Here is a 14725-nt window from a genome sequence, read left to right on the forward strand (position 1 = left end):
TCACTACGATATAAATGCCTAATTGCGTCGACTCAATTAAACAGATACAATTAATTGCAGCAGTTAACAACTAAGATTATACCAGCATTAACCTAATAAATCGAATACTTTCCCTTCATAATTATGGATCCCCTATAGTCTTAGCAGAGGGGAATTAGCTACGCATCATCATTGAACTAACAATAATAACAAATAGATAATTGAAAGTAAACATAATGACAAAACTGATAAAGATCGGATTAAAGCAATTATGATAACAATAAAGGAGAGAAGAAATTAAAGCAATAAATAAGATTAAGAGATTAAAGAAGAATGATAGTACCAATACAATCTGAATCCGAGTAGCAAAAGTGTGGAAAGATAGCGAAAACCAATAAACAGTAGAAAAATATAGAGTAAAGTCAGTGTCAGAGGAGAGGAAGAGAAGAGAAGAGAGGAGTTACGTTGTTCCCTCCTTCAGTCTTATACGAAAAATCCAACTAAACCTAATCTATCGACTAATTACAAAAGCCCATACGAAAATTAGGTGGAAAAAGACTAAAGCAGGACAAACCACTCGATCGAGTCGAAATAACCCATTCGATCGAGCAAACTAGCACCAAACCACTCGATCGAGTGGAAATAAACCACTCGATCGAGCACTCCTTGCAAGATCTTCTCGATTAGCTCCTTGAACTGTTCGATCGAGCAACTGGGAGTATAGAAAGCATTCGATCGAGTAATAAATCACTCGATCGAGCTATCTTGGCACGTAAGACCTTAAAGCACCTTCCGAAACCAGCTCACGCGTCTCCAAAATGTTAGATTCCAAGCTCCGGCTCCTTATTCTCCATAAATGCATGCAATTGGGACAAAATAGGCTCGATTTAGCTCCTCTTTGGTTTATTCCTGCAAATTACATAAAACGAACCAAAGTAGAATATTCGGGAGTATTTGTAGCTAGATGCTACATAAGTAGTACAGAAATGCGTGTAAAAATGAGTTAAAAACCTTATATAAAATACACGCATCATATGACTTCATGGTGTTGAACAACCATCAATCGACTTACAATCTAGTCACTCCGAGACGTCACCTCATTAAGTGACTAGGGACAAAATACAATGTTCATCTTATTCACTTGAATAGTGTTCAACATTGTCTCCACAAGTTATTCAGATAAACAAGGTATTAAAATTTAGTCACACTAAATAAAAGAATTCATAAATAAATGCTTAAAAAAGAATGCGATTATCATATATATAAAAAGTGATACAATATCTAATTATTACATATCCATAATCTAAAGAAAATCTGGTACTCGTCTCAATCCCATTGCGACGACATGACCATCATGCTTAGCCTTTGATAAAGGCTTGGTTAAAGGATCAGCTACATTATCGTCTGTCCCAACCTTACAAATGTCAATTTCCTTCCTTTCCACATAATCTCTAATTACATGAGAATTTCTTTCAATGTGTCTAGACTTGTTACTAGACTTCGGCTCTTTGGCTTGAAAAATAGCCCCATTGTTATCACAATATAGAGTGATCGGATCTTTGGCGCAATGGACTACTCCTAGTCCCTCCATGAATTGCCGAATCCAAACAGCTTCCTTTGTAGCCTCAGACGCTGCAAGGTACTCAACCTCTGTTGTAGAATCCGCGATAATGCTTTGCTTGAAGCTCTTCCAGTAAACAGCTCCTCCATTTAGCATAAACACATAGCCGAATTGGAATTTCTTATCATCCCGATCGGTTTAAAAACTTGCGTCTGTGTAACCTCTTACACGCAACTCTGTTTGTCCTCCAAACACTAAGAACGAATCCTTAGTCCTTCTCAAGTACTTAAGGATGTTCTTTACAGCTATCCAGTGACTCTCACCAGGCTTGGCTTGATAACGACTTGTCATGCTCAAGGCATATGCAACGTCGGGATGAGTTCAAATCATAGCATACATGATAGACCCAACAACGGAAGCATAAGGGACGGTCTTCATGTGTTCAATCTCCTTAGGGGTAGAGGGAGACTGTGACTTGCTCAAAGTAATCCCTTGGCCCATAGGCAAAAATCCTCTCTTGGAGTCTTTCATATTGAATCGGTCAAGAACTTTGTCAATATAAGCTTCATGACTCAATGCTAGTATCCTTTTGGACCTATCTCCATAGATCCGGATACCTAAAATTCGTTGTGCCTCTCTCAAGTCCATCATCTGGAAGTGTTTCCTTAGCCACTCCTTAACGAAAGTGAGCGATGGAACATCATTCCCGATGAGCAATATGTCATCCACATATAGGACAAGCAATGCAACCTTAATCCCACTAAACTTCATGTATAAACACGGTTCTTCCACACTTCTAGTGAAACCGTATTGTTTAATAACATGATCAAAGCAATGATTCCAACTCCTAGATGCTTGCTTAAGACCATAGATGAACTTCTTAAGCTTACACACCTTCTTAAGGTTATATGTATCCACAAAACCTTCAGGTTGTATCATGTACACTTCCTCTTCTAGAATCCTATTCAAGAAGGCGGTTTTGACATCCATTTGCCAAATCTCATAATCATGAAACGCGGCAACCGCTAAGATTATCCTAATAGACCGAAGCATAGCTACTGGAGCGAAGGTTTTGTCATAGTGTAAACCCTGAACTTGGGTGAAACCTTTTGCCACTAATCTAGCTTTGTAAACATCTATATGCTTATCCACGCCGAGCTTAATTTTTAATATCCATTTACACTGAAGGGGTCGCACTCCCTCAGGTAAATCCACTAAGTCCCATACTTGGTTCTCGTACATAGAATCCATTTTGGACCGCATGGCATCTAGCCAATACGAGGAGTCGGGACTAGACATGGCCGATTTGTAGGTAGTGGGTTCATCACTTTCCAAAAGTAACAAAACACCATCCTCTTCGATGTTACCAAGGTAGTGGTCAGGTGGATTAGAAATCCTACTTGAATTTCTAGGATCAATTACCGTTTCAGAGGAAGAGGGAATGCTATCCTCCACGTTCTCCTCTACCTCATTCTCGGTTTGTGGCTCTCGAACTTCGTTAAGTTAAAATTTTCTCCCACTCTGTCTCCTAGAAATAAACTCCTTTTCTAGGAAGACAGCATCACGAGCCATAAACACTTTTTTCTCGTGTTTATTGTAGAAGTAATAGCCACGTGTTTCCCTTTGATATCCTAACAAAAGACATTTGTCAGACCTGGGTGCAAGCTTATTGTCAGACTTGATCTTGACGTACGCTTCGCAACCCCAAATACGCATGAATGACAAATGAGGGACTTTTTCTGTCCATATCTCATATGGAGTCTTATCTATCAACCTCTTTAGTCGGGCTTCGATTTAGTGAAAATATTGCAGACAAGAGGGCAAAACCCCAAAACGAATCAGGAAGCTCGGTTAGACTCATCATAGACCGAACCATGTCTAATAAAGTTCGGTTTCTCCTTTCGGCCACACCATTTAATTGTGGTGTGCCAGTAGGAGTCCATTGTGATACTATACCACAATCTTTCAGGTGTGAATCAAATTCAGTATTTAGATATCCACCACCACGATCGGATCGTAGGGTCTTAATATTTTTATCCAGTTGGCTCTCTACTTCATTCTGAAACTCCTTGAAGTTGTCAAAAGCTTCACTTTTATTCTTCATCAAGTAGACATACCCATATCAACTCAAGTCATCAGTAAAAGTAATGAAGTAGTGAAAACCTCCTCTAGCGGTGATGGTTAATGGTCCACATACATCCGTATGTATGGGAGCCAAAACCTCACTTGCTCGTGTCCCTTTTCCCGCAAAAGGTGCATGAGTCATCTTGCCTAAAAGGCAAGACTCGCATATACCATAAGATTCGAAATCAAATGGTTTGAGCACTTTTGATGAAGCAAGTCTCTTAATGAGACTTTCGTTTATGTGACCTAAATGACAATGCCAAAGGTAGGATTCATTTGGATCATCCGTTTTGAGCTTTTTAGTTTCCACATGATAAATGTCATTAACATCATTTAAAACATAAATGCCTCCAATTAAAATGGCCTTGCCATAAACCACATCGTTCAATGAAAAAGTACAACTATTGTTCTTAATCATAAAACAAAAGCCTTCCGCGTCTAACGCGGAAATGGAGATGATGTTCTTGGTTAAAGTTGGTACAAAATAACACTTATTTAAATACAACTCTAGACCACTAGCTAAAGTGAGCACATAGATCCCCACGGAAACGGACGCTACTCTAGCTCCATTGCCCATGCGGAGATCCACATCACCTTTTTCTAGTGCTCGCACGTCCCTTAAACCCTGCAAATGGTTACAAAGGTGAGAGCCACATCCGGTATCAAGTACCCAAGTGGAAGTGCAAGCATAATTAACGTTTATCACATAGAGAGAGGAAATCATACCAATAGGCATCACACGCCCTTCCTTGAGATCCTCCAAGTATTTGAGACAACTCCTCCTATAATGCCCCTTCCCATTACAATGGAAACAATCGGCCTCGGAGAGTATGACACCTTTTGCCTTGGGTTTACCATTCTCAACAGCTTTCCCCTTTCCCTTGTCTTGTTTCTTGACGATTTCTTGAATTGTGACTTTTCCTTCCCCTTTCCCTTCTTAACTCCAATGGACATGTTCTTTAACTTCATGGTTAGAACATTCCCTTTTTCACTCCTACTAGCTTGTGGGATTTATCTGTATGCATCCCTTTATTTTAAGTACTATGACGAATTATAACATGATGAATTACTAGTCATAAAATAAAATGCATAAACAAGATCGTAAAGGTTAAGAAATAACCTTCGGTCCTAGCTTATATGGCCTATGAACAATATCGCAATGATATTCTCCTATCAGTTGCACCCAAGATGATATGAGATATGCACTTGTTCTTTTGCTAGAATCGATCCCCAAATCAACAGATTAATTTTAGGTTTTTTTGTGTTTTTCCGATGAGAGGAGGCAAGAGTTGGGAAAAAAAATATTAGGTCAGAAAATTTTTCCTTCTCCTCTTCTTATAACCGAAAAAGAGAAGTCCATAGGGAGATTTCTCATCTCCTAATTTCGGCCCATATACCGAGATAATAAGGAGTTTTAATTCCTTATTTTTGGTTTCCAAAAATGTATAAAATGTGTTAAATATAAATTGTCATCTAGTGAGGATCGATCCCACAACCTCTTGGTTTGAGTACCCTCACTATTACCACTATGACACATTCATCTTGTTGATTAAATATAACTGATTACATTTAAGTACGAATTAACATATTAATTCGTCCAAGCTAACATTACATACATTTAATTAAATATAACTTATTATATTCAATTTACGAATTGACAGTTAATTCGACTGCACAATATAATAGCCAGAGTTATCAGCTCTTGTAGGCGATTACGGACCAAAATAAAATATAATGTAATTCAGTTCACTTTGTGGCGTTCAAAGTTGTCAGTACAATCCACATGAAAAACAAAATATTATATTAATACGATGAAGTTATAAATAGTATATGAAAAAGATAATATATTAAATTCATAATCAACTATTACAACTCAGGAACACGTTTAATTCTCATGGAAATAACGTGCCCTCCATGCTTATCATACTTCAATGGCTCAGTAGTAGAATCTGCTACAACTTCCTGTTTGGAACTATTCCAGCTGACTGCAGCACCATTAAGAGTAAGAACGAATCTAGAATAAGATTTCTAATCATCCCGATCCGTTTGGAAGCTAGCATCTGCGTAACCGGTTGCGCATAGCTTAGTATCTCCTCCATAAGTCAATACCCAATCCTTAGTCCTCCGTAGGTACATGGATTCTTTTGGTACCGACTCGCCATACTCAATGCATATGCCACGTCTGGACGTGTGCATATCATGGCATACATGATTGATCCTATAGCTGATGCATAAGGAACACGACTCATGCGCTCAACCCCTTCTGGCGTCGTGGGTGACTGAGACTTGCTCAACTGCATCCCAGACGTCATTGGAAGGTTCCCCTTCTTGGAGTTGGTCATGCTGAACTTATCAAGAATCTTATCCAAATAAGACTCTTGACTAAGTGATAACGTCCATCGTGATCTATCTCGGTAGATACGGATTCCCAATATGCGTTGTGCCTCACCCAGATCTTTAATCTGGAAATGGTTCTTCAACCATTATTTAACCGAAGATAGGAGAGGAATGTCATTCCCAATCAAGAGTATGTCATCGACATACAATATCAAGAATACAATCTTGCTCCCACTGGACTTGATATATAAGCATGGTTCCTCGAGCGATCGTGTGAAACCATACTCTTTTATCACCTGGTCGAAACGATGATTCCAACTCCGAGAAGCTTGCTTAAGTCCATAAATTGAACGCTTAAGCTTGCATACTTTTTTAAGATGTTCAGGATCTATGAAACCTTTGGGTTGCACCATGTACAACTCTTCCTCCAAATAACCGTTTAAGAAGGCGGTTTTCACATCCATTTGCCAAATTTCATAATCATGAAAAGCGGCAACCGCTAAGATTATCCGAATGGAACGTAGCATCACTACAGGTGCAAAAATCTCATCATAATGCAATCCGTGCACTTGAGTGAAACCTTTTGCCACTAGTCGTGCCTTATAGGTATCTGGTTGCGCATCTATAGAACGCTTTATTTTGTAAAGCCATTTGCATTGTAGAGGTTTTACCTTATTAGGTAAATTAACTAGATCCCATACTTCATTCTCATACATGGAGTCCATCTCGGATTGCATGGCTTCGAGCCATAACTTTGAGCCGGAACAGGTTATAGCACCTTTATAGGTAGCGGTTTTATTACTCTCTAGGAGTAAAATGTCATTCTCCTCGACCATACCAATGTATCTGTCCGGAGGTTGAGAGACTCTACCCGACCTCCTAGATTCTTCAGGAATACTAACCGTATCATCAGTTGGAGGAACAACTTCCTCCATCTGTTCCTCGGTTGTTGGTTCTGGAATCTCCGACAGCTCGAAGGTTCTATTACTTGTCTTGTTCTCGAGAAATTCTTTCTCTAAGAACGTCGCTTTAGCCGGAACAAAAACTCGATGTTCGGTAGGTGAATAGAAGTAATGACCAAATGTTCCTTTTGGATAACCTATAAAGTATGTCTTGACCGATCGTGGGCCGAGCTTATCCTCGTGTCTCCACTTGACATAAGCCTCGCAACCCCAAACCCTAATAAAGGACAAGTTAGGGACCATTCCCTTCCATATTTCATATGGAGTCTTGTCGACAACTTTAGTCGGACTTCGGTTAAGTATAAGAGCACCTGACAAAAGAGCAAAACCCCATAATGAATCAGGCACTACCGTGTGACTCATCATGGATCGAACCATGTCAAGTAAGGTTCGATTTCTCCATTCGAACACACCATTTAATTGAGGTGTTCCAGGTGGAGTTAACTGTAGAATGATTCCACAGTCTTTAAGGTGTTGATCAAACTCATTTGAAAGATATTCGCCACCCCGATCTGAACGGAGTGCTTTAACCTTTCTACCCAGTTGGTTCTCAACCCTGTTCTGGTATTCCTTGAATTTCTCAAAGGACTCACTTTTATGCTTCATTAAGTATACATACCCGTATCTACTCAAATCGTCCGTGAAAGTGATAAAATATCTATAGCCATCTCTAGCGGTAATTGACATAGGTCCACAAATATCAGTACGTATGAGTCCTAATAGGTCACTAGCGCATATTCCAACACCTTTGAAGGAAATTCGAGTCATTTTGCCAATGAGACATGATTCACACGTGCCATATATAGAAAAATCGAATGCGGGAATAGTCCCATTATCGACGAGTTTCTTTACGCGTTTCTCATTTATGTGTCCCATTCGACAATGCCATAGATAGGTTTTATCTTTGTCATCAACCTTTAATTTCTTATTATTCATGTGTAATACTTCCGTGGTTTGATCTAAGATGTAAATTCCATTCATGGAAACTGCCTTGCCATAAATCATTTCATTGAAAGAGAAAATACAGCTATTATCCTTTATTGAAAAAGCAAAACCGTCTTTAGCAAGTACGGAAACAGAAATAATGTTCTTAGACAAACTGGGTACATAGTAACAGTTATATAAAAATAACTCAAAACCACTAGGGAGTTGGATTACGTATGTTCCCTTCGAGACAGCAGCAACTCGTGCTCCATTCCCGACTCGCAGGTCCACATCACCTTTTTCGAGAGGTATGATGTTCTTTAGGCCCTGCAAATGATTACACAGATGAGAACCACAACCAGTATCAAGTACCCAAGTTCCAAAACTTGCATGGTTAATCTCAATCATATGAATATAAGATGACATACCAACAGGAACGACGCGGCCTGCTTTGATGTCCTCACGGTACACGGGACAGTTCCTCCTCCAATGTCCAGTCTTGTGACAATGGTGGCACTCAATGTCACCGCCCTTTCTCTTTGCCTTGCCTTGTGAGCCACTAGTCTCACCAGGCCCACTCTTACCGTTTCCTGGCTTTTTAAACTTTGGCTTACCTACAGCTAGGTCGCCATGAGCCTTGCCCTTACCTTTACCCTTGTTGTAAATCGTGAGTACATCCTGCTTCATGCTCCCACTCAATTTCATATCCTTCTCGGTTTGTACAAGAAGGGAGTGTAGCTCATGAGGACTCTTTTTCAAGTCATTCATGTAGTAGTTCGCCCTGAAAAGGGCAAAACCATCGTGAAGAGAATGAAGCATTCGGTCAATGACAATGCTCTCACTGATTTTGCAATCAAGTGCCTCCAACTTCTCGACATTCTCAATCATGTTAAGAATGTGTGGGCTAACCGGTTGGCCCTTTTGGAGTTTCGCATCAAAGAAGCGACAGGTATGCTCATAAGTAACGATTCTCGGTGCCTTTGAGAATTCGTTAGTGAGCGTGGTGAAAATCTTGTTTGCACCCTGAGCAATGAAGCGTCTCTGCAAATTGGTTTCCATTGCAAAGATGAGTACGTTCTTTATCGCACCCGCTTCCATAACGAAGTCACTATAAGCAATTGACTCGTTGACTCCTGCATTGGGGCCTGGGTTGACCGGTATTGGCTCAGTTAAGTACTTGAGCTTACCGTCAGCAAAGGCAGCATTCCGTAGTGCCGCCTCCCAGTCCGCAAATTTGGACTCATCATTCTTAAGTCGCGTGTACTGATTCATGTTGTCCATAAAAACTTTCAGCCAGGACTCGCGTCCAAGTGTGGCACTTGGCATTGGGATTTCGTTATTTCCAGCCATTTGTTGTAACAGTAAAATAAACGTGTTCTACACTGCGAAAAGAAGAATAAATAATGAGCATGTGCATCGATTTTAATTTAAGTCTAATGAACTAGTGTCATAACGCGAAGACTCAAAACATTTATACAATTGACCTTCCTCAAGAATTATATAAATGATCCCAAGACTCAATTATCTCAGAAATTGATAAGCCAACCTATTGGCTAATTCTCTGTTAGAATTCTTGGTCGATAAATTTCTGTAAATTCTATCTTTATTCCATCATAATCACGAGAAACTCTTCGGACTATAATGTTGAGATAAACTAAGTCAACACAAACTACTTCTCAACGTAGAAGGGGTCATATTATGCCTACCGACGAAGAAGGGATTCATAGTTGTTTGCCCTTATAAATACTAATCTCAATTTCCGTTTTAGAGGAATATCCCATCAACTTTATTTTAATTCATTTTAAGTGAACTAATATCTAGCATGCGTGAATGAATAAACTAAGATGATGGCTTAATAAACATGTGACATCTGTATGTCTATGAAAACTAACATACAACCTATATGTGTCAATTTTCATGCATTTTAGTAGGTGGTTTGGTTTTAGGCGGAATATGATGCAAAAACTATCATGTGAATGAAAAGCAATAGGAATGAAAAACGTAAAAACAATAAAAAGTCCTAGTGTGGCCTATCCTATCAAAATAAACATTAAATACAAATTTGGAATCCATCCTTGGACCCGATATGCTTGTCTCGATGTTCCATCTTGATCCATGTAGCGGGAGTGAGCTCCAATCTCCATCTTTAGTCTTCTTCGAAAATTACAATAAATAAATTTACATAATAAACCTATTTATTACATTCTAATTTCAAAACCCAAAACTAAAGGAAAATAAAGGAGATTCGAGATCTCATAATTACATAAAAATTATGTTTCTTTCATTACGAAAACATAATTAACTAAGGCCACACTAAGTATTACAAATTACAACCGATTGCAAAAATACGTAAATTAAACCATTCAAATGATTCATTCAACTAAAATAAAATGCATCAACTAAAATAAATTAAACATACAAGACATAATTCTTTAATTATGTAGATTAATTTTCCAAACCACCTATTTAAAATCAAATTAAGTGACAATTCCTCAATTAATCACATTAATTTCAATCTTAATTCATATTAAACTTGTAATATGAATTTAATCCATCAATATTTTAAACTGCTTTAAAATAATTAGTTATCTTAAAATTGTGAACCGTTTCACAACAATTGATCATACATTGTAAATGTAATGTATAATTAATATTGGCCAAAACAAACAAAAACAAAATCTTTTTTTTATATATGTGTCGGCTAAAACAGAAAATAAAAAAATTTTTTTTTTAAATTCTATCTCACGGCTGAAAAAAAAATAACTAAACAGCCCGTTTATTTTTTTGAATTCGTTAATTGCAAAAAAACAGTTTTTTTTTTACACACTGTTCACGGTGAACAGTAACAGAAAACAAAAAAAAACTCTTTTGCATTTGACATAATGCCCTAATTGCAAAATCATTAAGATGAACAAAAATCGTTTATAGATGCTATTAGAACGAGATTAGCATATAAATTAATGAAACGTGATTAATGTATATGCCAAAACTATATAGCAAAAACAAATTTTTATATCATCAACATGACGATTCCATATACAATTTAACTTAATCTTCATTAAATCAAAAACTACCAATTTATCATATGTTTATATTAACTGATTAAAAAACAATATGAAAAATCGAAATGGAAATAATCATCAACAACAAAACCCAAAAAAACAGAAAAATAAACGGCAAAAAAAAATTTTACTCGGCAAATTTTTTTCAGCCGCACCTTTTTTTTTCTTATTTTCGAAACCCTAAACATAAGTTTACATCCAATTTTATGAAAAACATCAAAATTAAAATTCGTGGCCTTGGCTCTAATACCACTTGTGGATTTATCTGTATGCATCCCTTTAATTTTAAGTACTATAACGAATTATAACATGATGAATTACTAGTCATAAAATAAAATGCATAAACAAGATCGTAAAGGATTAAGAAATAACCTTCGGTCCTAGCTTATATGGCCTATGAACAATATCGCAATGATATTCTCCTATCAGTTGCACCCAAGATGATATGAGATATGCACTTGTTCTTTTGCTAGAATCGATCCCCAAATCAACAGATTAATTTTAGGTTTTTTTGTGTTTTTCCGATGAGAGGAGGAAAGAATTGGGAAAAAGAATATTAGGTCAGAAAAATTCTCCCTTCTCCTCTTCTTATAACCGAAAAAGTGAAGTCCATAGGGAGATTTCTCATCTCCTAATTTCGGCCCATATACCGAGATAATAAGGAGTTTTAATTCCTTATTTGCGGTTTCCAAAAATGTATAAAATGTGTTAAATATAAATTGTCATCTAGTGAGGATCGATCCCACAACCTCTTGGTTTGAGTACCCTCACTATTACCACTATGACACATTCATCTTGTTGATTAAATATAACTGATTACATTTAAGTACGAATTAACATATTAATTCGTCCAAGCTAACATTACATACATTTAATTAAATATAACTTATTATATTCAATTTACGAATTGACAGTTAATTCGTTTCAACTAATATTATTTAATTTTCATTAAATAATTGTCTCATCAACACATTGACTAACTGTTTAGTCATATAAGGCATCAATGTGATTACATTTCCATAACCACATCTCTCAAACACATCCTATAGGTGTGACCTTTAGGGACCAGTTGATCACCGCCATCTGTATGATAATAACGTCAAACTTTCTAGCAAGCCAACCGTTAATAGGTAATCGTTAATCAACTGATAAAATACGAAGTATACCCTTGTGAACCTGTAAGAGATTTACAAATGTTATCACACTAATTTGTGGAGGACACAAGCTCCAACATAGCTTCCATATCCCTCTCCGCTTGGGTGAGGAGTGCATGAATTTCATGATAACTCTTATCCATGCCATTCATGTTGTAGTTTACCCTAAAGTGGGCAAACTTGGTGGGAAGTGAGTGGAGGATAGGATCCACCACAAGAGTCTTAGGAATCTAACACCCTAGACGCTGTAGTATGTCGACATATTTGACCATTTTTTGCACATGGGGACAACCCTTTTGGCCCCTCTCAAGCTTTTCTTTAAAGAAGCGTGCCGCCGCATTATATTTATGGACTTTAAGTGTTTGTGAAAACATAGTATTCATACGAGGGAATATCTCGTACGCATTCAAGGAAATGCATGAAAGCTTGAGATTTGGGGACATCGACCATATCAACACATTTTTTATATCATTCGACATCCTCACATGGTCATCATAGGCGGTCCGCACCGACGAAGAAGCCCTTGAACCGGGCTCGATGGGAGGGGCATCGGTCAAGTAAGTGAGCACGTTGTCGGACAACGCGGCGCTTTTGATGTTGGATTCACATTCAAGAAAGTTACTACCATCATATTTTAAGATACGTTTGTCCATTACGGACCATAGCCATGAATCTTTGCCTAGTGTAGTAGTCGATGGAGTTGAAGAAGTTGCCATTGCGAATTAAAATGCTACAACAAAATAAGGAAAAATTAACATTCATTGTTTTTAAAAAATACTTGTGAAAACATGTTTAACAAGTTTTAACATTTATATAACGATCTCCCACTAAATTATATAAATGATTTCAAGACCCAAATTTTAAACAAAAATGATCATCGCTTGGGAGAAACATCCCATAATCGTGTAAATTCGGTAAGTCACGTTGACTAATTCTACCCCTAGAACTCTTGGTCGACGAATTTCCTTAAATCCATCTACTAGCCCCGGAACATAAGACCGTCTTATATCCCATTGAGTCCAACCAATTTTGGCGCCTGATAACTATTTACCACCCTACTTACCCGAGGTAAAAAAAGAAAACACCCCGCTTAGGCGAGCGTGACTCTAATGAACAAGGGATTCATAGGTGTTATTAATTGGTAAGGCTAATCTCAATTTTAGTTATGTGAGAGATCTTGTCAATTTTGTCATAAATTCCCTATAAGTGAACTAAGTCGGGGAATGTAAATGACGTGAATTGACAACCGCGAAAATAAAATGCATGTGAATGGCGATTTTGGCATGCGCGGAAAAATAAAAGCAAGCAAGCATATGAATAAATCATAGTATGGCCTTATAGTTAATAAAAACTAGTCTATTACATTTCGGAAACCAACTCCTTGGTCCCTTGCCTCTTCATAGGAACATCTTCCAATAGGGGCTTCTTCAAGTGGGATTTGGAACACCTTTCCAAAAATAGACTCCGTCTTGATGTAATCCGTCTTTTGGAAACGCCGGTAAAAATAACTATTAAAATTGAATTACATAACTATTACTATTATACATTAATTAATAAAATGAATAAAACTATTAATTAATTACAAACCGATGATACAAGATCGTATTTAAATTACAAACAAATCGCTATTGCCATTCATTTCGGGTAATAACGATTAAAAATAACTAGGCCATACTAGGTACAATAAAATAAATAACTTAAATAAATGACAATCATTCATTCAAATTAAATAAATATACTTAAAATGATGTAAAATGATGCCAAAATCGCCCTATCTAACAATCGTAGGTATCCATCTCGGTTTTGTGGATTTAATCGATTTTTAGCATGTAAAAATAAATAATCAATTCTTAAATCTCATTTAAGTCCAAACTAGTTGTCTAAACTGTTTTGAACCTAAAAAATTAGTCCTCACTAATTTGATGATGGATAATTAGTTTGATTTGGTGATAATTTGCTAATTTAATCGGTAAAATCATAACTTTTAAGTAATAAATCCAAAATAATTGAAAATATTACCAAAAATTGAAACAAAAAATTTTGAGTATTCTGGAACACTCCTAAGCACATCAAAATGTTAGAAAAATTGCCCAAAAATTCTGATAAAGTTTTATGAATAAAAAGATCGATATTTATCGGTTTTTAACCACTAAAACCAATAAACATCAAAACAAGGTGAAAATACATTTTAAATTTTACTTTTAGCTTTTAAATCATATTTTTAAATGTACATAAATATATCAAGGGTAGGAACAAATCTTTTGAGTATACGATTAATTTATTTCACTTTTATAGACTTTTATCTCATAAAATCAATAAACATGCGAAAATTCAAAACAACCTTCAAAAATTTACATACAATCAGTAGAAAATATGTACAAAACACCATAAAAATTTCATGACTCGAATCAACATCTAACTATTTTTAGTTAACTCTTAACCAAAATACGGCATTTTTGACTCGGTTTTCTACCAAAAATCATTAAAAACAGCAAAATAACTTTACAAATCACCAAATTTTACCACAAACCTTTAGAGATCAGTAGGTATGCATGCCGAAAAATTTTCGTGCTAAAACATCGTCAAACACAATTTTTGAGTTTTTCAAATTATCTCATAATT

This window comes from Silene latifolia, chromosome Y (assembly GCF_048544455.1).
Source record: "Silene latifolia isolate original U9 population chromosome Y, ASM4854445v1, whole genome shotgun sequence".
NCBI lineage: Eukaryota > Viridiplantae > Streptophyta > Magnoliopsida > Caryophyllales > Caryophyllaceae > Silene > Silene latifolia.